The sequence below is a fragment of the Protomyctophum parallelum genome (assembly GCF_964188405.1).
Source record: "Protomyctophum parallelum genome assembly, chromosome: 14".
Taxonomy (NCBI): domain Eukaryota; kingdom Metazoa; phylum Chordata; class Actinopteri; order Myctophiformes; family Myctophidae; genus Protomyctophum; species Protomyctophum parallelum.
Genome location: NC_139709.1, coordinates 24335226 through 24359850, shown reverse-complemented (window position 1 = coordinate 24359850; position 24625 = coordinate 24335226). Strand labels below are relative to the sequence as shown.

The window sequence follows — 24625 nt, the reverse complement described above, 5'->3', positions numbered from 1 at the left end:
TGTGTTGTACTGTATGTGCATCAGTGCATATAGAGATTGAGATGTGATTCTAATCTGCACTCCAAATCCACCCACTGCTGATGTGGCTTACACACACGCGCAAACACGCGTGAGCACGTATGCACACACGTGTGTGTGCACACACACACACACAAACACACACACACACACACACACACACACACACACACACACACACACACCTCGTTATGAATATAAGTAAGACTTTAAATGCAATCTGTAAAAAAGGAGTTTTTACATAATATGCTTAAGCTCTATCTGCACACACACACACACACACACACACACACACACACACACACACACACACACACACACACACACACACACACAATTTGTGCTAATGCAAAGCAGACACAGCACTAGCATGGCCATCTCATTGACAAACATCAGGAATATCCACAAAGGCTTAAAAGAACTGCAGAATGCCTACAACTGCTTTTCAAAAAAGGGAAAAGATATAGTCTATATACCAGTAAGACGCCCTGAGGGCTCCCGGGCAGGCCCTGGGTGACAGCAGACTGCTGGGTGAACACTGGCACTTTGGCATGGGGCGTCAGATCAACAAATGGAATGAATTTTGTACTGGCCATATATGGAGCATGTCTAGAGTGTACAGGGTTTGATGACAGATCAACATATGGAATGTCAGAACAGGAAGGACGGGTGGGGAGGGTTCAACATATGGAATGTCAGAACAGGTCAGCTCCATATATGGAGATCTAAGGGTTTGAGGTTTGAGGTCAGATGTAGAGTTGCTGGCCGGCTCCATATATGCAGGTCTAGGTGCCAACGAACCAACTGGAAATGATATGGTCATATATTGACATTCCCATATATGGGGTTAGGCCCCTGGCGATGACGTCTATGTTGCGACTACATATATGTCCATATATGGAGATCCCTGATGATGTCACGTGATGTCATGGGATGTTACAAGGAATGACCATATATGGAGGCGTGTGTGACTAGACGTTATGTCACGATGCGTGACTATATGAAGGCGTGTGTGACTAGATATGATGTCACGATGCATGACCATATATGGAGGCGTGGGGTGACTAACGGACGGACTGACGGGAAATGCTTTCATAGTTAATGCGACCTGCAGTCGCAATTAAAAAAAATCATGTATACTATAATAACTGCCACCCAATGTTGTTTTTTTTGCTTTTTCTGCCTTTATTGATAGGTTGAAAGTAATCTGACAGCATGGGGAGAGAGAGGGGGAGGATGACACGCGGCAAAGGCTGTCGGGGTCGGGAGTCGAACCTGCGGCATGCCGTCAGGCTGGCTCAGCCTATAGGAGCCCAGACGGTTGAGCTAACCATCCAGGCCCACTCAATGTTTTTTTAAAACAAAACGTGGCAAATCCCCGTCTGAAAGGGATGAGGGATTTAGAAGAAATGCACACCTTTCCACCACTGTGGTTGAGTGTGCCTGCATTGTAATGTCTATACGGGCCTGTAGGCTTCAGCTGGAGAGAGTGAGAGGCGGTCTCTCTGTCTTTCATGTCACTGTGGTCAAAGCTACAGTATACTATTTCAACCTGTGTGTAAAGATGCCATGAAGACTATGACTGGAGCTGAGCCATTGAGAAGGTAGCAATGACCTCATAATCATAATGTTTATGGTCCACAAACACCATTATAAGCACACACACACACACACACACACACACACACACACACACACACACACACACACACACACACACACACACACACACACACACACACACACACACACACACACACACACACACACACACACACACACACACACGCCTAGTATCATAAACAGTGTGGGACAGTCTCTCATTAACAAAGAGTGTGTGTGTAGGGGCGTGGGGGGAATGCATCATCCTGGCTCAGCCCTTCTGTAATTAAATGAGGGAGGGTGGCACACACATATGCACGCACACGCGAGTGCCCATCACAGCTGTGTCTCTGCATATCCGTCTGTCTGTCCTACCTGTCTGTTTGTGTCCCTTTATGTCCATAATATGGAGATCTCTACCCGTCTATCTGTGCCCATATATGGAGATCCTGCATGGATATCATCAATATGTCATGCCCCTGTACTAAATGGTGCATTTATATAGTGCCTTTATCCAAGGCGCTTTACGATATGCATTACCCTATTCACCCATTCACACACAGATTTCAGAGGAAACCATGCAAGGCACCAACCTGCTCATCAGGAGCAATTAGGGGTTCGGTGACTCTTACTCAAGGACACTTTGACGGTAACTCTGAGGGAGCCTTATGGGTTGGAAGTGGGAACCTTCTGTTTCCCAAGCGGTTGCTCTACGTCCTAAGCCACTGCCACCCTACTGTAGCCTTACTATGATAAGTACTCTAACGGTTACAATGGGTATTGCATAACCAGAGAGATGTGTGTTTCCTACAGGCATCATCATAGTGTAATAGGTAATACAACTCAGCGTTTCAGCTTCTAAACTACTCTAATCTAAACTACATGTTTTCAATAATTTAAATGCATTAACACTTAGTTGCGCTATAATTGCAATAGAAGTTATATTATTTATGTTTCGGAATAGAAGCTAGAGTCGTGCGATCTGGGTGAGAGACACACACACAAAGTGTACATTTTGAACGAAGGCAGACAGCGATTTATCTTGCCCACTGTATATTGTTGAAGGTTGTAATTGGGAAAGGGATTCGCATCACGGAAAGGAAAACCACAGGGCTTGAAAACGCAGGGGTAGGGTTGGTGACGTATCACGGCCGCGTCACTGGCTATGACTTGCCCAACTGAACTGCGCATGAAGTATCCTCTCACAACTTTCATCTCAAATGTAATAATAGATTGAGGAAATACCTTCGAAGTGTACATTGTAATTTAAAAGTATTGAGTTAAGTAATGGGACTCAAATCTTAGAATTGTAATAGTGTATATTAACTTTGTATAAACATGATTCATTACAAAATTGTACTCATTCCAACAGACAAGTCACATATAGTTGTTCTGTGTTGCTCTCCTCGCCAGTCAATTAAATTGTCACAAAGTGCTGAGAAAGTTTATACTTTCTGCCATGTGGCTTGCATTCAAAGAGCTTGTTAGCATTTCTCACTGAAATCAATGCCGCTAGCAGTAGCCTAAATTTGGCCTAAATGAAGGTGGCTGTCGATGCACATATGCAAGTAATGGGAGTGGGAATGCAGAAAAGACATTCTGTTCCTCCTCTGCATTGTGACAAATGCCTGGAGAAGGAAAATGACACTGGAATTCTAAATGTCAAGGTAGCCGTTTCCAGTTTTAGACCTACAGTGATTTTAACAAGACTGGATATTCTGAGAATGTTGACAATGGTGTTAGTCATGAGCAACAGTTACATACAGGGGAGCTCACTGGATCATTTTAGATTAGGATGCATGAGTTTGAAACTTTGAATCACAGATTATATACCTAATTAGTTTGGCATAATGCATAAATCAAATGATTAGCCATGCACCTTTTCTTCTTTTTGTGTTGCCTCCAGTTCTTCTGTCTGAGATTGACAGTTTTCTTCACATTCAAATTCAAAAAGGCTTAATTGGTATGCATAGAACACAGACCATTGTAGCCCTCTATTCCAGAAAGGCTTGATGAAGAAAACGTGTGGGAAATATGTGGCATGGCATCGTGGGTTACCAAAACAATGTTCCCTAGGAAGACATAAAACACAGAAGGAAAGGAACATGCATAATCTAATCATTATTGTCTGTTAATGAATTAACTGTACACAGAACTAGATGTCCCAGCTACAGTATGTGTTTCAGTCTAACAAGATCCAAACATCCCATACAGATTATATTCACCTAATGCTGGAGCGCACACACACACACACACACACACACACACACACACACACACACACACACACACACACACACACACACACACACACACACACACACAGGCCAGTGAATTGTTGTTAATTAGTGCCATGTGTTTGTCCTGATTCTCTGCTGAATGCAGCATGGAATAGTTACAGAGGGAAGAAAAGGACAAGAAATGGAGAGTAGTTTACTACGTTCTAACTAAACATCCTCAATGACACGAATTGCTAAAGTCATACTCGTGAAGAACACAAGGTTAACTTAAGGGGGAACCCACTCAGATAGACATGAAACATTTCAAACGGCGGCCCCAGGCCTACATGTAAAACTGGACAAATTGTTTTTTAGAACATGAGTTATGAAGCATGTCCTCTCAGACACAGTGATAAATTAATGCTCTCCACATACCAGACTGCATTCCCCAGTGTTTTACACACAAAAATCAAGCTAAATCAGCTGACACCAAGTGAAACACACACACACACACACACACACACACACACACACACACACACACACACACACACACACACACACACACACACACACACACACACACACACACACACACACTTTCCTGTGAGAAAACTTCTCCAAAACACATGACAGTCATGAGAGAAACAGAGGTGGAAAGAGAGAGAAAGAGCCAGGGAAAGAGATGGAGAGACACAGAGAGAGAGAGAGAGAGAGAGCAAGAGATATAAAGATGAAGAAAGAGCCATATACTGTAGTGAAGTATAAAGAAATCATGTTGAAAAGGAAAGGGGGAGGAAACGATGGGGAGAATGGCAAGAGTTGCGTAAAACATGAAGGAGAAAGTGGCTACAGTGAGTGAGGGCCATAGAAAATTCTATCCTATGATGAAAGGACAAAGTTTTAATTGTTAGTCCATCCATCCATCCATTTCTTTCTTAAAAATTTTTTTTATCCCATTCTTTCACCTAGTGTCTGTCAATGGTATCCAGAGAACTCGCCAGTTTACCAACTCACCGCGATTTAGTGCATGTTAGTTTTACTTCACTTTCATTTGTTTTATGGAGGAAATATAAGAGGAGAAAACATAAAAGCAGCACAGTTCACTGAACGAAAGTTTAGATAAGATTAAGACTTTTAGATAACACTGTGTTATTAATGTGTATTAATGATCATATATGTAGTGGGGATGTATTTAAACACGTCAACGGAGATTACAGTAGCTCCAAACAGCAGGGCGAAGAGCTTTAGCATGACTGCATCCGCATACGGAGCCACAATGCTGTCATGTGTGGCCTTGTTGTTGTTACTAGGCTACCTGTCGTGTGCAGAGGCAAGGGGAGACGCCGTGGGTGAGCTCAGCTCCAATGAGATTCCAGAGCTTGTTAATAACAGAGCAGAAAGGATCAGTGGCTCATCCATGCTGTGCTGAGAAACATGACTGAGAATTAGGGATGCACCGATCCGATACTCGTATTGGAGATCGGTGCCGATCCAGGCTAAAATTCTAGATCGGGTATCGGATCGGTGGCCGATCCATTATCCGATAATTATGTGTAATTACAGTATGAAAACAACTCTACCTCCTCTGTGACACAGCAGTGTAGTATTGACAGTATAACATGTGGAATGCAGCCAGGCTAGCCTGCGCACACATTAACCTGGTCTAATTGTTGCACAGTTATTTAATAAATAATTCAGTGCATTTATATCTGTGTTTGTTACATTTTGTTTTACAAAGTTGGGAAAGTAATGTTTAAGTCAAGCCTTGATGTTGCCTTACACAAAATAATGATTCCAGACTCCACACAGTGAGGCATACAGCTTAATAGGTGATTACGTTTCTTTGTGGGGGGTATCGGATCGGTACTCTGTATCGGCAGATACTGGACCCCCATGTATCGAAATCGGTATCGAATGCCAAAAAGCCGGATCGGTGCATCCCTACTGAGAATCCAGCTGCAAGATATTTAACTAAATACTTTTTGCTGATATATGAATATATATATAATTTTTTCTGAGGACAGAGCAGCGAACTGAGCTACACCAAACCAAACAGGAAGTACAACAGACCCAGCAGGAGCTCCGAGCAGCGACGGGAAGACTCACGGACAGCTAAAGTCTGATCAAAGGTACTGATATTCATTTTGATTACTCTGAAATATATGTACATACTGTGCGTTTTCCTTTTAAAACATTACTGCCCTGATGACAGCGCTGCAAGTTCACCTGCAATAGACACAGAAGGAGCAAAGTGCAACCCAGCAGTATACGCCAAACGCAACAGGAGCTCCGACCAGCGATGGAGAGACTCACGGACAGCGACATTCTGAAGATATAGTGACCAGACCACAGTGTGTGTGTGTGTGTGTGTGTGTGTGTGTGTGTGTGTGTGAGACTAAAACGTTCATATTTAACGTATTTTTAAACCCTAACCCATTATTTTTGAAGCCAGATCAATTGCCACACAGAATGAGGTGCAGTTTCTACAGAAACAGAATGAAGGTACTGTATAAAAGAACAAAAATATACTTCTGTGTTCATCTGCATGAGTGTGTATTTATACACACAATCGCACATCATTCTTAAGTGATTCCGTTGCTCCAGACTGTATGGAAGCATTTGAACAGTCTGCCTCGCAAAATTAGTTAGAATGTAGTTACACAATTATGTGGGGCGGCTGTGGCTCAGGAGGTAGAGCAGGTCGTCCAATGATTTGTGGGTCGGCGGTTCAAATCCCGGCTCCACCTCCTGTCTACATGTCAAAGTGTTCTTGGGAAAGACACTGAACCCTACATTGCCTCCAATGAGTTGGTCGGTGTGAGCTTGCCACCATTGGTGTGTGAATGTGGGAACTTTTTGCCGCTTCACCTCCCAATGTATGAATGAATGAACCATTGTAAAGCGCTTTGAGCACTTGGAAAAGCAGTATATAAAAAAATGCCATTCATTTTTTCTCTCTCTCTCTCGTGGGTGTATTACAATACAAGTATACAAGACAAAAGGTGAAAGGGGCCCAAACTAAATGTGGTTTCTTAACATGGAGGCTTCTTCATTGCGCCCGTGAAAGGTGCCTATACCAGTCCAACATCTTCGTCCACGGCGGTGGAGCGCGTCACGCCACTGCAGCTAATCTGTTTAAAAACGGCCAGCATGTGGTTTCTGCCTGCCTGGGGACACCAACCTGCCTATAACAACACATCTAATGGAGCCTCCCTGCTGCTGGAGGCAGGCCATGTGGTCTATGTGACACTCTGGGCTAACACATGGATATTATGACAATGAACATCACCACAGTACATTCAGTGGCCACCTGCTGTTTACAATGTGAGGAAGATAAATACAGATTAGTACTGTACTGTAATACCCATTAAAGTTCATATTGAATTACATCATCATTACTTAACAACTTAAGGGCCTCCCACACCGTCTGCGAACGCCGCGCGTCAAAACAGCCGCCTCCGTTATTTTCAATGAACCTATCACACACCGGCGGTGTCCGACACTCGCTGGCGCCTCGCCTGACTCGCCGATAGAACCAGTTCTATTTTCCAGGCGTCGCCACGCGGCAACGCGTCGCGTCGCGCCGCAGAGCAGAGCAGAGCAGAGCAGAGCAGAGCAGAACAGAACAGAACAGAGCAGAGCAGAACAGAACAGAGCAGAGCAGAGCAGAGCAGAACAGAACAGAACAGAGCAGAACAGAGCAGAGCAGAGCAGAGCAGAGCAGAGGAGAGGAGAGAAGAACAGAGCAGAACAGAGCAGAGCAGAGCAGAACAGAACAGAGCAGAGCAGAGCAGAGCAGAACAGAGCAGAGCAGAGCAGAGCAGAGCAGAGCAGAGCAGAACAGAGCAGAGCAGAGCAGAACAGAGCAGAGCAGAGAAGAGCAGAACAGAGCAGAACAGAGCAGAACAGAACAGAGCAGAACAGAGAAGAACAGAGCAGAACAGAACAGAACAGAGCAGAACAGAGAAGAGCAGTACAGAACAGAGCAGAACAGAGCAGAGCAGAGCAGAGCAGAACAGAGCAGAGAAGAGCAGTACAGAACAGAGCAGAAAAGAGCAGAGCAGAACAGAGCAGAGCATAGCAGAGCAGAGCAGAACAGAACAGAGCAGAATAGAGCAGAGCAGAGCAGAACAGAGCAGAGCAGAACAGAACAGAGCAGAACAGAACAGAGCAGAGCAGAGCAGAGCAGAGCAGAACAGAGCAGAGCAGAACAGAACAGAGCAGAGCAGAGCAGAGCAGAGCAGAACAGAACAGAGCAGAACAGAGAAGAACAGAGCAGAGCAGAACAGAACAGAACAGAGCAGAGGAGAACAGAGCAGAGCAGAACAGAACAGAGCAGAGCAGAGCAGAGCAGAGCAGAACAGAACAGAGCAGAGCAGAACAGAGCAGAGCAGAGCAGAACAGAGCAGAGGAGAACAGAGCAGAGCAGAGCAGAGCAGAACAGAGCAGAGCAGAGCAGAGCAGAGCAGAACAGAACAGAACAGAGCAGAGCAGAACAGAGCAGAGCAGAACAGAACAGAACAGAACAGAACAGAGCAGAGCAGAGCAGAGCAGAGCAGAGCAGAGCAGAACAGAGCAGAACAGAACAGAGCAGAACAGAACAGAACATCCCTGGAAACACAAAGCTCCCTCCTCATCTATTTCCCCCAAACGCATTCCCACTCTCTCTCTTTCTCATTTTCTCTCTACGTTTATCCCTCTCTCTCTCTCTCTCTCTCTCTCTCTTTCTCTCTTTCTCTATGGGTTTCTGCCTCTCTCTCTCCCTGGCTCTCTTGAGCACTCTCTTTCTCCAATGCATCACCTCTGGGCACCTAGCCAAGATACAATGAAAGCCACACGCACACACCCGCACGTTGCACGCACACACACACATACACACACACGCATGCACGCACGCACGCGCACACACACACACACGCACATGCCCCCCTCCAGCCATTTGTATTTCCTGTGTTAGCAGCATGCATTGTAGGAACAGCAGAGAGAACTGCATGGGAACTAAAACCATTCACTCACCATGTTAGAGACTCACAGACACAAGCCCTCAAAACCTAACATTATATCCTGGTTCCCATTTGGATCTATTTTGTTATGTATTTATTTGTCACACTAATCAAACTCAATAATTTTTTATAGATATAATCTGGACATTGCCGTTTTAACACAGCCGTTTTTAACAGCAGCCAAGTATGTATGTGTATTTTGTATCCATCCATTAATTTATTCCCCCTGTAAATTACGTCTGCTAATTAGGGATGAGAAGATATGAAAATGTCACGATTATTATGGCAAAAATAATTTGCGATTTACAATATCACGATAATCAAAATATGCTTACAACTTAAAATGCCACTTTGGTTAACCACTTGAACCCCCAGCATCCCTATTCTGGGATAGCAAATAGCAGAACTACAAGCTCACAATGTGTTGCATCTGCTATTTTTGGGCTAATACATTTGTGTAGAGGGTTTACAGGTCTGTTTACAGGTATGTTTATCAAGTATAGAGGGTTTACAGGTCTGTTTTATCAAGTATACGGTTTACAGGTCTGTTTTATCATGTATAGAGGCTTTACAGGTCTGTTTTATCAAGTATAGAGGGTTTACAGGTCTGTTTTATCAAGTATAGAGGGTTTACAGGTCTGTGTTATCAAGTATAGAGGGTTTACAGGTCTGTGTTATCATGTATAGAGGGTTTACAGGTCTGTTTTATCAAGTATACGGTTTACAGGTCTGTGTTATCAAGTATAGAGGGTTTACAGGTCTGTTTTATCAAGTATACGGTTTACAGGTCTGTTTTATCATGTATAGAGGCTTTACAGGTCTGTTTTATCAAGTATAGAGGGTTTACAGGTCTGTTTTATCAAGTATAGAGGGTTTACAGGTCTGTGTTATCAAGTATAGAGGGTTTACAGGTCTGTTTTATCATGTATAGAGGCTTTACAGGTCTGTTTTTATCATGTATAGAGGGTTTACAGGTCTGTTTCATCAAGTATAGAGGGTTTACAGGTCTGTTTTATCAAGTATAGAGGCTTTACAGGTCTGTTTTTATCATGTATAGAGGGTTTACAGGTCTGTTTTATCAAGTATAGAGCGTTTACAGGTCTGTTTCATCAAGTATAGAGGGTTTACAGGTCTGTTTCATCAAGTATAGAGGGTTTACAGGTCTGTTTTATCAAGTATAGAGGGTTTACAGGTCTGTTTTATCAAGTATAGAGGGTTTACAGGTCTGTTTCATCAAGTATAGAGGGTTTACAGGTCTGTTTCATCAAGTATAGAGGGTTTACAGGTCTGTTTTATCAAGTATAGAGGGTTTACGTGGTACTGAATTTCCAGCTCAACTAAAGCTAATTCATCCTAGTCAGTAGTGTATGTGACATTTCTGCAATACAATTATTGTGAGCGTTTTTTAATAATGATAAACATTAGTTATCGCAATTATCATCACATCCCTATGTAAAGTGTATGTAGATAAATGTACATAAATAAATAAATGTACATAAATGTATATACATAAAATGCCATAAACATTTTCAATTGTCTAGTGACTACATTTTCAATTGACTAGTTAATACAGACACATCATTGCACACAGACATGTATGTCAACAGAGGTGTGGTCTTACCAGATCAGCTCTCAGCTATTGGGCGACGCCACAGACTTCCCAGCTACGCCACAGTATTCCAAGCTTTGCTATTGGCTGTTGAAGTTGGACACCTCCACCATCCCATCCTCCGGGTGCAAGTTTTCAGTAGGCATCCCTGTCAATCAAGCAAACAAACAATTCAGCAGTTGAACCAGGGTTTAGTTGCGATAATATAAAATGATCTGTTCGCAATCGATCCATGTTGTCGGCAAGGGATAGTGTTGTTGCAAAAATCTGGACCCTTTGCTGAAATAAAGCAATGTGTGGTTGTTGTACTGCATGTTTTTTTTTTTTTTTTTTAAGATATTTCTTTGCGGCTTACGCCTTTTATTGATTTTTGAAGGGACAGACAGTAGGCTGACAGGAAACGGGAGAGAGATGGGGGGATGACATGCAGTAAAGGCCGTGTCGGGTCCGGGAGTCGAACCCGCGGCACACTGCGACTGGATTACCAGTCCGGTGCCCAGACCGTTACGCTACGGCCTGGGCCGTTGTACTGCATGTTGTCACTCAGTGGGAGTTGGAAAACAAATATACAAACATGGTCTCTATTTTATTATCGAGTCAGACTGCCAGAGTTAACATGGAAAAACACAAAGACCAAGATGGAAATGCAAACGGGTAAACGCCAACAAAGAGTTGGCATGAGAAGTTGTAGCACATGTTAATAGTGTAGATAACGTACATGAAACGGATAGCCTCTCTGAAATGCACGTGGTGCAAACAATTAATGTCCATCAACTCCAATGCAATAAAGCAGGGATCTTCAACAGGGGGCCCGGGAAATAGTAGATTTACAAGCTCACAGATCGGCTATTTTCGGCGAAGAGGCTTGGCGTACAGTAGAAAGGAGCGGGCCAAAGGTCAAGTTTACAAAGTATTGAGGATTTGAAGTGGTTAAACGCAGCAGTAGATTAATTGAAAACGAATACTTCCTACTATCCTGCAGCTCCATTATATGGGTACATACAGTATGCTGTAAACTAAATATATATCTGCACTCGGTTGATACTAGCTATTCTGAAGTCTTCCAGCTATGAGTGCAGAGCTGTCCAGAAGGAGACACCGTGGAAGCAGGAGGAATCCCACTGACAGAACTGGAATCAGCACTACAGCATACCTACAGAGCGCACGCGCGCACGCACAAACACTGGTATAATTCCAAATCCTCTAAAAATGTAGGGGCCATTGACTCATACATTTATTATTAAGTAACCAGAAGTATCTCCAACCTATAGGGCAACACTCAAATAACTTCCTCAATACGCATGATTGAATGAATTCTATCGTCCGTTCTCTCCCTTTTCTAACCTTAGCGTGTTTGTCTTTCTACGTCTCCTCGTCTACTCCAACCGAGTGACTCAGCAGACACACCAATGAGTGTCTTTTCCTACCTCCTTATGCATGTTTAATAGTTTCTGAATTATATATCAACCGTCTACATGAACCCTATTGTCCCAATTCTAGGCATGTCACACTAGGTGAACATTTGGCAAAAAAAAGCAAACATTCCACGAAAATATACCCTTTTTCACAGTAATTTTCAAAGCATAAATTAGCCCTTTACTGTCCATGAGCCTCCGTCTTTCCAACCTCAAACACATAGGCAGCCTACAGCCAAAAAGAGAAAAAAAGATTGAAACATTTCCTGTTCCAAGAAGAAATATGACTACTTTTCCTTGTGTGTACAGTCAGCTGCTTGTATGTGTGTAATGATAAAAAGTTCTTTTTGCAGTGTGTGCTGATGTAAGAGTCGTGCGTGCATGTGTGTGTGTGTGTGTGTGTGTGTGTGTGTGTGTGTGTGTGTGCGTCTGAGATGGTGCTTTTTCCAGCTCGCTGATAATGGGGCGTCTGAGCCTGACTCAGCACTTCAACACACACACACACACACACACACACACACACACACACACACACACACACACACACACAATAGAACATGGTGTTCTCAACTGGCTGGCTGCTACTCTTATGTCTGTAGTATGTCTTCAGCCACTGTTAACTGTCTTTACGTCTCGGCCCTTTCTTTTCCTTCTATTAAGTTCCTTCTCTTTTTTTTCTCAAATCTCATCGTCTCCCCTCTGTAGTTTTACTGTGATGTGAGGGAAGTCCCCCCCCCCCCCCCCCTCCTTTCCAAGGGTCTTCCGTTCGAAATTCCCTTCTGCGATTTCTTCCTGATTCTCAGATTTGTGTTTGTGTTTGCCATATGAAATGTACATTTATATTCATTGTGCCCACATACACACACGTGTGCAATGGCGCTCCCTCCTGCTAGTCAAATAATTAATCAAACAACAAGTCATCTATTAATTAGATCAGTTCCTCAGTGCCTCAGATGACAACGCATGCGCTCACAGCACACACACACACACACACGCACGCACAGGACACACAGTCACACACACGCAGACAGACGCAGAGCTGCTGAATACTTTATGGTGACCTTTGCAGAGAGATGACAACAAAGTCGCCCCACCTTGCTCCCCGTCAGTCCATCCATCTATCTCCTCCAATCCCATCTATCTTTCCTTCCTTTCTTACGCTCCTCTCCAACACATCCTACTCTATTCTCCCCTCCCCTCCAATCCATCCATCGTTTAGTCTCTCTCTCTCTCTCTCTCTCTCACTGTGATCTATTCCCTCATCTCCAGTATCTTTCCATCACTGTCCTCCTCTCCTCCCACGCATTCTCAGCAGGCACTGAGGTGGACAGCCTGCCGCAGAGCGGGGGCCCTCGGCAAGGGTCTCACTACACACACACACACACACACACACACACACACACACACACACACACACACACACACACACACACACACACACACACACACACACACACACACACACACACACACACACACACACACACACACACACACACACACCTAATCCTTACAGTGTGGCACTGAGTCAAACAGTGGAAGGGATGGTGTGTGTGTGTGTGTGTGTGTGTGTGTGTGTGTGTGTGTGTGTGTGTGTGTGTGTGTGTGTGTGTGTGCAAGAGAGACCATGCCATGGACACCTGGTGTACAAAAGGTTGAGGTGGAAGACTAATAATAGACTAGTAACGGGAATGGTCCTTCTTTGCAGTGCACCGACTGAATCACTTTGAATCAGTTCACTACAAAGTTTCTTTCAATGATCCGTTCACCAAATTGTTCAGCGCTTGACCAGAGCTCTCTGTGCGTATATAGTCCCACTCACAGAGGCCCCTTTTCCACTAGGGTTGAACCGGTTCAGAGTGGTTCCACCTGCAGGGTTCAACTGGTTCAGAGTGGTTCCACCAGGGTTGAACCGGTTCAGAGTGGTTCCACCTGCAGGGTTGAACCGGTCCAGAGTGTTTCCACCTGCAGGGTTGAACCGGTTCAGAGTGGTTCCACCTGCAGTGTTGAACCGGTTCAGAGTGGTTCCACCTGCAGGGTTGAACCGGTTCAGAGTGGTTCCACCAGGGTTTCCACAGAAAATCAATTGGTTCAGAACCATAAAAGTTGGTTCGGAAATGGAAGCAAAAAATGGCTGCCAATTCCAAGAACAAGGTTATTTTGGTGGAAAAGGGGCCTTGTGGAATGTTCAGTTTATTTCGTTCAACTATTGAACCGAGTAGAGACGGTCATCAAATACTAATTCCTCCTCTACACATGCTCAAACTCAGTCTGGAAATAAACATGTTGCTCTGTGTAGGCTAAGCACTAAACAACAAACTAATAAACATGTTGCTCTGTGTAGGCTAAGCACTAAACAAACTAATAAACATGTTCCTCTGTGTAGGCTAAGCACTAAACAAACTAATAAACATGTTCCTCTGTGTAGGCTAAGCACTAAACAACAAACTAATAAACAGGGCTGCACATAAGTGGTGCGCCAGCGCGCATGCGTCGTCAAAATTCAAAATGCGCTGTCAATCAAGCGCCGGGAAGCGCTTCTGCGTACCAACAGCCGGGGCCGCCTAGAATGATTATTATGGCCAGAAAGTAAATTCTGTGGCGAGAGCATTTTCCACCGACTGCCACTCAAAGTGGCTACTGGCCAATCACAGCACGTCTTGCACAAGCGCACTGGCCATTGTGGCCAATCACAGCGCGTCCTTACTCAAAAGGGGGAGGATTCCATGCTGCTTTCTGCTGGGAGCCTGGGAGGAGGGCGGCCGCGGTTGGAGGACAGGAGTTTACTAGAGAAAACCTGTGATCCCATTGACTGACACTACAACAGATAAAATGTTGAGGTCGGCTCTGGGTCTTGGTTGGAGTAGCCTAATTTAAAACACTGTCCGACTTTGTTTTGAGCCAATAAAATACCACAGGTTATTGTAACAGGCAGGCGCATTGCTCAGAGACAGACGAAATACGACATTAGAGTTATATATTGACATTTTTATATAGAGGGGGAAACATTATAGGCTACACATGTATGGGTAAGGGCGCATCAGGTTTAAAATTAATATATATTTGATTGATTGTGCCAGCGGAGAGGTCTCATTCTAACAGCAGCAGCTGCAGCACGGTTTAGATACCATAGGATAGGTCAAGTCATGGGACGCATCACCGCCACCACAATAGCCCTACAGCAGTATCAAAAATGCACTTACGCATATCTCATGGGCAGTTACTTGGATTCATGAACATTGAATGCATGAGACGTTGCTCCGAGCAGCCAGTGAGAGAGAGAGAAAAAGAGAGAGCCAGCCAGGCAGTTCCGACATTAGGACGGGCATTTATTTTCATCTTTTGACTGACAAAACATTTAGAGTTTAGGTGGGTCTATCGGGTTGGAATGATTTCAAACGCTGTCATTTTTATTTGGAATCACATCGGCCCGCATTCTCGCTCCAAGGGAAGGAAATGTCGGTCGGGTCAAACCGACCATTCGATAACGTCCCTCGGACCACCTCATGGATAATAATCATGTTATTCCTACTCCTATTATCTTATCAACAAATTCCAAGTTAACCAGCCAAACATGAAAAGGCTCCAGCGGCCAGCCGCTGCCGCTCCACCACGCAGCAGCAACCATTTGGTCTGTGCTCGTGTTACATTATATTGCTGATTAGACTGAGCCTCACTGATTCCCTGTTTATTATGATAAACTTTTCATTTCATATCACACCATATGCACTCGTAGGCCTAGAACGTAGGTCGCCAGAACAGCACGGAAAGAAAACTATTAATTAATTAATTAATTGTAAATTATTTACTTTTATAAATTATTTATTTTACCGCAGTATCAGGTTCATTACCACGTTACATACCGGCGGTATGGCGATATTGCGGTTATTGCACCCAGCCACCCCCCCCACACACACACACACACACACAATGAGTTAAGGTGAAAACCATTTGAGTGTCATTAGAATCAGTGTCATTCTGTCAGTCACTGAACTGTCTGTCACCTCTCCATCCATCCATTCATCCACTTATACAGTGCCTTTAGCTCACATCTCTTCATCTCGCTCCTGTGTCCTCACTATGATCTTATTATAAGCCTTTAGCCATTCCAGAGCAGAGTAATAGCACTGTGTGTGTGTGTGTGTGTGTGTGTGTGTGTGTGTGTGTGTGTGTGTGTGTGTGTGTGTGTGTGTGTGTGTGTGTGCGTGATCCGCCTCTTTATTACATTTTCATATGACTATAAGTCTGATACCCGCTGAGCCACATAAACTCAAGAGAGAGGGTGAAGAGCTGAGGGGAAATTAAAGAAAGAAAGAAAGAAAGTCAGTTGTGTCTTTGGTTAATGTGTATATCTTTGGTTGGTGCATTGTAGGAGTTCTTGGGGTTTATGAGTGTGAGCCTGTGTGTGCATGCCTTCTGTAGCGTGTGTCTGTGTCTGTCCAGACAGATAGTATGTCTGCAGGCATGACCTCATGGTGTTTTAAAAGGCAACACAACACCAACACACCAGCCCTAAATGAATTGAGTTACATATCAGTTAGAGGACTGTCACTGTGACCACTCTAGACTGGCTGGATAGTATGTCTGTTGATTTTAATTAGATATTTACAGATTACTGGCTTCAAAGCATCACTGGCCAGGTACAGTATACATTTCTGTCATGATTACCTAAAAGCATGGTCAACTACGAACAGGAAAGAGGGAGAGAGACGGGGAGGCATGCAGCAACGATCGTCATGAGCGGGACTCGAACACACGACACTCAGGCCAGAGCCTACTGTATATGTGGCGGCATGCACCTGGACTGCTACTGTAGGCCAGCGGGCGCATCATGATGACAGCTTAATACAAACTGTTAACCCTATTGATTGCCTATCAGAAGATGTCTCCACGTGGCATTCTGGGATTACGGTGCTCAAGTCTGAAAATGTGTCGTAGGAGGTACTGGTGCAAACTGTTGTGAAGTCAGGCTATACATTTCTTTAACATGAAACGACGAAACGTTAATTTCAAATAAACTACTCTGGGAGCTGTAGAACAGTGTGCGGACCTGTGTGTCTTGGATTGATGAGAACCGAAATGCCACTTAACAATGTCCATTTCATTTCATAGTTTTGTAATGTCTGAGAAAACTGGTAATACGTTTTGCTGATTCAACTGTGCACTTGGAAATTCCAGTCAATAAATTGTAGTTCTACTTCAAGTTCAATATAATATTATATACTGTACGTATAATCGTACTGTATATCCCCTCCTCCTATCGTAGCAGTAAAAATATTGAATCTGTTGGAGGGAGTGGGATCAAACCTTGAGAAGGACTCTCAATATTTTCTTTTTATAAAAAAAAGAAAAGGTCATCATCGTTTGTCATGTCATGTCAAGGCCCTCTTGGCATTAAGTCTCTGATTCATTGGTGCAGTCTTTTTTATGTGGAATTATGTCAAACTAAGGAAGCCCCAAATGCCATTTCATGGGTAGGTTAAGTTTCTAAATACACATTGGACATGGTGTGAGGAAGCTGCCAGTCATTGGAGGAAAATAGTGAATGTTAGCAATGTGTTTCGCTGGTCTGTGTAGCTTTTGTGCAAGAGCGAGTACAATATGGATAGGTCTATCTTATGTTGCCATAATGTTTTACCACCATCACCTAACATGCACTGCCTTTGTAAAGCACAATTCTGAATTCCTACGATAACTAGGCTGAGGTTCTGAAGCTGTTATTCTTAACAAGACACCCAGCAGGGCCCCAAAAGACTCATGTCTGTCTGAGGCAAAGGAAATAAGGTAGTACTAAGTTAGTGAACTCAAGGCAAAATGAACAGCCTATCATTAGTCCTAAATAGGACACCCCAGTTTTCAATATTCACAGCAGCCTAAAACTAAAAAACCTGAATGTCCAGTCCAAAACCCATTACTTTTCAGGAAATGTAAAAAGGAACCCGACTTCCGAATAAGGTCACGGTGGATACCTTATTTGGAACTCAGGTTCCTTATACATTTCCTGAAAAGTAATGTAATCCATGTAATTATTTAGTCACAGGCACAGGTTGTTTATCTTTCACTGGTATATTGTTCATGAATAACCATTTTGACATCTTCTCTAAACACTATTAAATACCATTTTTGTTTGCAGTTTAACTTAAACTCTCAGCTATTCATTTCAATGGAAGTTGCTACCTGGCATTTGAAGCACCTGGAAGAACGCTCTACAATTTCTTCTTGATTTGGGCACCAACATTTGGTGTCCAAAATGCGGCCATGAATGCGCCTGAATCTATTCATGAACAGAGTTCTGTGTTAAACCACCAGCTGCATGCCCCTTTTGCTCGTGCATGTATTTCGCTCGCTTGCCATTCCAGATTTGGCCAGTAGTGTAGGGCGGCTTTTTCCCAGCCCTTCTGGGGGCCTGCCATAGACTGTATATACAATTTTACTGACAAGGTTGTTGCGGTTGATTAGCCATGTGGTTCTCAACCAGTCCTGAGCGACTGGCTTAAATACACTCACCGGAGGCCAGCTAGATTTTCTCTGGATGCAAAGGAAGAAGAAAACAATAGCGGGCAGTGTCTTCAAAGCCAACCAGAGTTGGAGCTACAACAACAAATGGTAAATGGAGACTGCATTTATATAGTGCCTTTCTAGTCTGCCCAACCCTTCAAAGCGCTTTACAATATATTTCACAATCAACCATTCACACATTTACACACCAACAGCAGCAGATGAAACCATGTTGGGCACCAACCAGCTCATTGGGAGGAGTTAGGCGTTAAAGGACCACTACACCACTTTTCAACCTATCTTCATATAATTGGTCCTCACTAATGTTCATGATTAAATGCCACAGTTTTTTTCCTACTCGGTCTGTCTCAGAAACCCGTCCACCAGTGACGTCATCGTAGAAACGGCAGGCTTTCTATTCCTAAAAAGTTGCAATGCGATAATGGAAGCCATCGTTTCTCACGACAATAAAAATCTAAATATATATATTTTTAATCTGCCTAACAATGATGTCACTGGTGGACGGGTTTCTGAACTGCCCACAGCCCTCCTATGAGACACAGACCGAGTAGGAAAAAACTGTGGCATTTTATCATGAACATTAGTGAGGACCAATTATATGAAGATAGGTTGAAAAGTGGTGAAGTGGTCCTTTAAGTGCCTTGCTCAAGGCACTTAAAGGGTTCCAAAAGGTTCCAAAATGACCACTCGTACCTGACATACCAAGACATACTAGGCTCACATTGTGAGCTTGTAGTTTGGCTATTTTTGGGCCCATAGCAACATACTAACCTATCCTCAACACAGTTAGGCCCATAGCAACATGCTAACCTATTCTCAACACAGTTAGGCCCATAGCAACATGCTAACATATCTTCAACACAGTTAGGCCCATAGCAACATGCTAACCATCCTCAACACAGTTAGGCCCATAGCAACATGCTAACCTATCCCCAAGCCAACACAGTTAGGCCCATAGCAACATGCTAACCTATCCTCAACACAGAACGGCCTATAGCAACAGACATTCAGACAAGTCACCATCTGCTAGGATTATGAGAGCGGCTAACAGGATAACTAACCCGTACGACTTTCTCCAGCACGTGGCTGCAAACCTAGGCTGTATAGTACTCCACTGACAACTATTACTACTACAACAAATATTTGCGTTTTTACTGCTTACCTATGTTGCAGTATATTCTAGGTTAAGTAAAACATATCTTTTCTTATTTTCTTATAAGAATTGGTTCACAGTCATATTGTCTGGCTTAAACAAAACAAGACCAAAACTGCTCTTCCACACATCTCAAATAGTAAATTACTGGTGTCAAGAACAATAGGTGTTATTTTTTATATGAAGGCATCACTAACCCCTGATAGACATACAGTGTTGTACAGTAGCTTTGACCCAGTAATAATGTACAGTAGCAGGCAGCAGGTGGGACAGACAGACAGCTATAGGCCTGTCACCATTACAAATTTTAGTTGACAATGAATTGTCACACAAATAATTGTGATTAACGATTGAATTGTGTTTTGTGCATTGAACATTGAAACGTTACAATTTGTATTTCTGTTTGCCTTTTAGGCTTCGTACTCACAAATTGCACAGGGCAGATATGACAAAATATACAAAGAAATCACTGACACATTTAATACTTTTTACTTTTGAAAATAAATTCTAAATAGTGGAAATAGTTGATCTACAAGCTTACAACACGTCACAAAGTGAAACGATTGATGATTATGCACAAATAATTGTGATTACTTATTTACTTAAAATAATTGCGATTAGGCAATTATGTAATCATTGTGACAGGCCTACAGATCAGCCAGACTTACCTGAAGTCCCACACAGCTGTCAACAGTTTGATTAGATGGCGAAGAAGGAAACACGGTGCACATGGCAACACTGTGCATGGCAACAATCACCCATGGCAACAACCGCCTAGTCTTGGTCCCCCAATTAACTCCACGTTAGCATTGTTTTATTAGGAAAAGCAAAAGGTAAGAGATAAGAAAATATTTAGCTATAGAATTTGTGTTATATCCCCTGAAAAAGATCACAATCCTTCCTCTCAGAGAACTGGTGAAGCATTAAAAGCCAAAGCCCTGGTAATGGTGAAGGGGTGACAGGAGGAGTTAGGTCGTTGTCTGTCCAGGCTTATAAGCTTAAGACACACTGATTTACCTTATTGCACCTGTCCTGGACTACCCCCTAGGCCCCTACTAAACATAAACAACTGCAGCAACATGCAAACCAGCGTACATTTAAATAATATGATAGAGTGATACTATGATATAGAGTATAATAATAATACTACACTATAATCTGGTACATATGAATCCAGATTGTCTGTAAAACATTATGTCTGTACAGTAGGGGGGCATTAGTCCGACATACAGTATGTGGCCGGTTAAGCCACGTAAGTCAAACCATAACCATAAGTATAACCATAACCATGTTAAACAATAACCATAACCACATGCAGTGTTGTGCTTATGGTTATTAGGGGTAGGTAGGGTTAATGATGTCAGCCTCAGAAATGGAAACACTGCTTCAGGAACATTACAAACTAGAAAAAGTGCCCTTCCGGGCACAGGTCTCCACCAGGTTATCCACAGATCCGTGCAGTTAGAGGTAAAAACACTTTTCGGCCAGTTATAGCGCCACCTTGAGGCTGAGTTGAAATTGTTCATGTGGCATTTCGTCCTCGGCCTAGTGGGAATGTGGGTGCACAATTTCACGGAAATCACGCGATGTGTTCATGATTTGCAGCATTTTGTTTGAAACTGAGCACTCCTGTGAACTTTGGAAGCCAATCTTAACCAATCAGGATGGAGTGTGATAAATCTGAAAGACCCGTTTCGTTGAATGGCTCTAGAGAGACTGTGTACCAATTTGCGTGATGTTTGGACAAAATCTGTAGGTGTACTGTGCAAAAACTTGTTTTGCACAAAGCGGCCTCTTGGTGGCGCTATAACAGGCCGTTGTGGAAAGTTTGGGGCAGAGGTTCATCGTTGGCATCCAGGGAGTGTGTGTGCAAAATTTGGCATCGACCGGGTTAACGGTGAAGTTTTTGCACAAAGCGGCCTCTTGGTGGCGCTATAACAGGCCGTTGTGGAAAGTTTGGGGCAGAGGTTCATCGTTGGCATCCAGGGAGTGTGTGTGCAAAATTTGGCATCGACCGGGTTAACGGTGGGCGAGATTAGGCTGTCACGGACACACACACGGACGGACGGACGGACGGACGGACACACAAACGGACGGACGGAGTGCAAAACATACTCTCCCCACATGCCTTCGGCCTGGTGGAGACAACTAAGCACTCTCCATGAGTTGAAGAAATTGGGCTATTTTTAGGGGACATGCTTTCCCCAATGTCAATTGTCAAGCCAAATATGGTTTAAATGTGATGGGAGTCAGGCAGTTCCCTGGTAGCCTATATTGATGAACAGAGACCAACTCACCACATGCCTGTTATTTATCACTGGCTGTGTAGAACAGTGGTTCCCAAAGTGGGGTCCGGGGACCCCTAGGGGTCCTTGAGGGAGTTCCAGTCCCCAGCTAAATGATAGTTTATGATGATGATGATAGCTAAATGATAGTTACCAAATGGACCCTTATGGGTCTGTATCTGTAACTCTCAGAGATAGAAATGCCATTAAATGGGGGTCCGTAGCCTAATACATGTCAAACTGGGGGTTGAGAATCACTGCTAGTGCTAGAGCCGTAATTATCTCCTCTTATGGGGGCCCCTATCATATATTTCCAAATAGAGGTCTGCGGGCTAATTAGTGTCAATTTGGGGGTCCTTGACATGAAACCACTGGTGTAGAAGATGTGTTATTGTAGCATATCCACATCTAGCAGCTACTGCTAGACCAAGACATTGGTAAGAAAATTAATCTGCAGGTTAATCCCTATAAATGGAAGCAGATTGAAGAACAAGCCCCCTACGGTACTTAGCCTTGCATAGTGCTGGGGGGGGGGGCTAGAGATACAGGCCAGAAAACGTATATACCGCCAGTAACTGTAATTCTGCAGGATTCAGTGTTATAAGCCACTAAAAACAAATAGCAGAAAATAGCAGACATACAAGCTCACATCGCATCACTTCGTGCCGCGCTGCGAGCTTGCACACCTGCTATCTTTGTGAGATGTTATGAAGAATCTTGAAAGTGTGAGAGAACGAACTGATATGAAGGCATTTGTAGAACCTGAGGTCTTAATGGTTTACCTCATAAGCCCAGTTAGGTACAGTATAGTGTAATCCCTTGCACCTCCTCATAGCCAGTCTGGAGTGGATCTCCCTCCAGACATGTATGAAGGGGAGTAAGGAATCAAGATGACTGTGTCTGATAAATGACCTCAACCATCCCTTTTACTAAAGTCACCTCTAAGTCCTCCCATTCGTGCCCAGTCAAACCGTTATCTACTGTTGTGATAAAGTAGACCTTTTAAGCAGTTACCATTACTCATAAGAGTGTGCACCCTAGCTGTGCTCAAGCAAGGTCACAGAGAGACAGAAAGATTTCTATATATTGTCTGAAAAAGTAGAGACACGACAGAATTCTCCAGGACAGACGACCCCTCTGGCCTGCGCTTCAAGTGGCGCCCCGACCAACAGACTGATATGATCGAATCCGATTTGTGATGTAACAGGTCGTATTTGCTTTCATCTATGTCTTTGCTGTTCATATGCATATCACATAACCATTCATTTTGGGATAAGTAGCCCGGGCAATAAAATATGCCAGAGCTTATGATTCCATGACTTATGTGTACAGCATGTTTATTGGACTATCAGATAACTCTCTCACGGTATTAACGCATCACTACCTGTAGCTGGCTAGCTGCTATGGATAAAACTCTGGTAACTGGTGCTATGATTATTAAACTCATTGACTGCCACTATTAATAATTAATTAATTTCTCTGCGAATGCCACGTCTTTTCATTGCATACTCTTATTTTGAAGACCATTTACTCATGTGAACCGGAAGTAAACGGCAGATCTGATTTCATTTCCCGAAGCGTACATTTTGCAACCGTGATCAGGCAGTTATGGGCCGTGAATAAAGCTGGTTTTGATTTTTTTTTTTTATGCATCTGGGAAAATAATAGGAGAGAAATATATTTCCGGTGGTGAACTTAAAGAGAAATGGAAGAGGAAGCCATGCTGACCAGGTCATGGCTACCTACTGTAGCTAGAGGCTAATCCAGGCCGAGCTAGAGTAGAAGAACCGGTTCTTGGCCTCCACCCACCAACCCACACTGTATCCACAATGTGTGAATCGAATAAATATTGGAGGGGCAATGCCTGCTTACTGCTTAGCATAATTATTGGGCGGGGCATTTTGACCAATAGCCCCATGGTCAGTGCCTATTCATTGCACAAACTGTGATTTTTAACAATGCTGCCAACACCTAACCAAATGTGTCTGCTTCATGTTTTCTGGCTATGATGGCTTTATGTGTACAATAATGTAGTAAGTAGACTGGGACAGTGTAGTGAGTGAGAAAGGGAGATAAAGTATTTACCAGTAATACTGTTGAAACATATTTGTTCATGATATTTTGAATTAAATCACATTGTTTGTTCATGTACAGTATATCTTTCATACAGAAGAATTAAATATATGGGCCACGGACTGTCCTATATCTGCAAGCCACAGGGCAGGGTTTGTCCAACACAAAATAAGTTCGTAACATAAAACACTACTGTAGAAGGCCCTCTACTGCGACAATTCTTTATTCCAGCTACAATGAGAATAATGTTTATTTGACAAAACTGAAACTGTCCATTTATAGACAAAGCCAATGCTTTGGAATATTCACACCAGTGCCACTAACTTACCCAACCATGCAGCTTATCTATCCACCTGCTCAGTCACCCTCAAAGATTTAAGGCACAATAGCTGTCCAGTCTGCGTGACTAAATGACTCACTGATTAAATGGCTGCATAGCTGACTCATTGTGTGTGTGTGTGTGTGTGTGTGTGTGTGTGTGTGTGTGTGTGTGTGTGTGTGTGTGTGTGTGTGTGTGTGTGTGTGTGTGTGTGTGTGTGTCTGTGTGTCTGTCTGTCTGTCTGTCTGTCTGTCTGTCTGTATGTCTGGTCTCACTCAGTTGCAAGCTATTTGACAATCTGACTGAATGTCCGATTGGCTGCTAGGGCTAGGGAATTATGTTGAATTCTTCATTAAGATAATTTATTAAACCAGAACTTTAATAATCAAGTATACCTACGTTGTAGT

General features: G+C 43.4%; 1 protein-coding gene across 2 annotated transcripts in view; it reads right to left on the bottom strand.

The window, feature by feature from the left end:
• Positions 1–24625, bottom strand: part of fam110b (family with sequence similarity 110 member B) — a 55983-nt gene that overhangs the window by 11243 nt on the left and 20115 nt on the right. For both annotated transcript variants that reach the window (XM_083781043.1, XM_083781044.1), the window contains exon 2: positions 10467–10602. The gene's annotated coding sequence lies outside the window, so the exon portion shown is untranslated. The remainder of the gene's footprint in view (positions 1–10466; positions 10603–24625) is intronic.